Source organism: Perognathus longimembris, chromosome 7, assembly GCF_023159225.1.
Source record: "Perognathus longimembris pacificus isolate PPM17 chromosome 7, ASM2315922v1, whole genome shotgun sequence".
Classification (NCBI taxonomy): Eukaryota; Metazoa; Chordata; class Mammalia; order Rodentia; family Heteromyidae; genus Perognathus; species Perognathus longimembris.
In genome coordinates, this window is record NC_063167.1 from 65,454,313 (window position 1) to 65,456,905 (window position 2,593).

At 41.5% G+C, this 2,593-nt stretch overlaps 1 pseudogene; it reads left to right on the forward strand.

The window, feature by feature from the left end:
• The first annotated feature begins 234 nt into the window (after positions 1-234).
• On the forward strand, positions 235-884 carry LOC125354353 (annotated as a pseudogene).
• The last annotated feature ends 1,709 nt before the right edge of the window (positions 885-2,593 follow it).

A 2,593-nucleotide genomic window follows, 5' to 3' on the forward strand; every position in this document is an offset into this window, starting at 1 on the left:
AAAATGAAAATAAAAGTGGTAAGTTTTTACAGGAAAAGATTTTTGCTAGCATTTTAAAATATAAAGCAATTGGACTTTGAAGTAAAGTCTCCTTCAGAGAAGCCTTTCTTTTATACGCTATCAAAGGTAGCAACCGAGGAGCAGTGTGAAGAAGAGGCGAGAACAACCCCGGGACCAACCCTCGCTGCGTGTCCTTGCATCCTCGCCCAGCGCCTCCGTCCCGCCGCCGCCACCATGCCCAAGAGAAGGGCTGAAGGTGATGTTAAAGGTGATAAAGCATAGGTGAAGGACGAGCCACAAAGGAGATCCGCCAGGTTGTCTGCTAAGCCTGCTCCTCCAAAGCCAGAGCCCAAGGCTAAAAAGCCCCTGCAAAGAAGGGAGAGAAAGTACCCAAAGGGAAGAAGAAGGGGAAAGCTGATGCTGGCAAGGTTGGGAATAAGCCTGCAGAAAATGGAGATGCCAAAACACAACGGGCACAGAAAGCGGAAGGTGCTGGAGATGCCAAGTGAAGTGTGCTCATTTTTTATAACTGCCTACTTCTGGTGACTGTACAGTTTGAAATACTATTTTTTATCAAGTTTTATAAAAATGCAGAATTTTGTTTTACTTTTTTTTAAGCTGTGTTGTTAGCACATGGAACACTTGTTTTGGGGAAAGGAGCATCTGCCACTAATAGAATGTCTCCAAAGCTGGATAAATATGGAGGGGAACGCCTTTCCCTGCTAGTTTTGAGAGGCTTCTTGTTGGCTCCCAGGAGAAGGAATTCCCTCATGTTGACACACAGCCACCTTGGCACAAACACCTTGTGATGAAGGAAAACTCAAAATAACTTTTTGTCCTCCTCTTTCTCCATCATCAGCATAGACTTAACTCCCTTAAAACCAGAGGCCATTGGGACCTTGACCCTCCCTGCCCCCCAATTGGTTTTTCCAATGTGCCAGGCAATCTGGACTTCACAGTGGCATAGAGATGGTGTCCCTTAAAGAGCAGTGATCTCCTTCTCTAAATCGTGAATTTTCCAATTGATAATTCTGCATTTTCATTTCCTGAAAGTCAGGGTCGGCTTGTGAAAAGTTGTTAAACAACATGTTTAATGTGAAATGTCAACCCTCACTCTAAACTTCGCCTATTCAGAGCTTCAGATGAAGATGTCATTGGGTTTTATAATGGCTTTCTGATTTTGATAGTCCATCCAAGAAGGGAGTTTGAAAGATGTTGTATACTGTTGAAAAAACAAGAAGATTGTCTGCCCATGTCCTGCCTGAAATACCATGGTTGTTTATGAAAAGTATCTTTAATAAGGCTGGTTACAAAAAAAAAAAAGGGGTAGCAACAACAAAACCAGCAAATCAATCAACTGGGCCTAGTGTTAAAGTCCATAAGTTTGTTTGGTTTTGGTGCTTAAGCTTAGTCAAATGCTTGAATATTTTTTCTGTCAGGAACCAAGTGGCCACAACTTATAGCAATGATTTTGTTCTTGAGTACACCAAGAACAGATAGTGAATTCCTCTAAATCTCTACCTCGAGTATGAATTCATTTTAATTAAAAATGAAGTACATGTACTCCACAAAAATTATGGCAAGAGCTGGGGGGAAAAAGTTAAATAGAAGATACAGTTAAGAATAATTTCACAGTGCCAAGTCCAATACCAATATGTTGATTGTGAAACCCTCCAGACTCTCCTTTCAACAATGTATTTGGTTTGAAAAAAAAAAAAAAAAGCCAAGGGAGAAAAAAAGAGGAAATATATACTTCAGTAAACACATATTAAAATTTTGTGTGTGTTGGCCAGGTACTGGTGGCTCACATCTGTAATCCTAGCTTTTCAGGAAGTTGAGATCTGAGGATTGCTGCACAAAGCTAGCTGGAACAGGAAAGTCCATGAAATTTTTATCTCCAAATAACCACCAAAAACCCAGATGTGGAGCTGTGGCTCAAATTGTAGAGTGCTAGCCTTCAGCACAAAAGCTCAGGGCCAGCACCCAAGCCCTAATTTCAAGCCCCAGGACTGGAAAACACACACACACACACACACACACACACACACACACACACACACACATCTTTGTGTGTGGTTTAAGATATAAACTTAAGATATAAGATATAAGCATCTAAGTATTTAAAAAATCCATCCAACTTTGCAGAAGGGCTTTACCATACATTCCTGAATTTCCCTATCTTGTGGCTCTCATTTGCATTCTATCTGATTATAATTAGCTTCCTCTCACTTTGGGAAGCAACTTGTAGTCTACCTTCTGTAGCTGCCATAGAGGCACAACGTGGACTCTCGCACTCATCAAAGTCAATACTCAATCTCTCTAGCTTTCCATCTCGTTGCACTTACCACACAACCTGTAAGTATGCCAAAGGCCATACTCATTGACACTTTTTCTCCCTTCTCTGAACATAGGGTAGGTTTTCTTTACAACTCAACTTTCTCTGGGACCTCATTTAATCAGTTGAGCTTCCTCCCCCTCCCCCCTCTCTGACACACACACACACACACACACACACACACACACACACACATCAACCCTTCTTTCCCTACTGTCTCCTCTTTGGTCTATAAACATCTTCAAGCCAATATTTCCT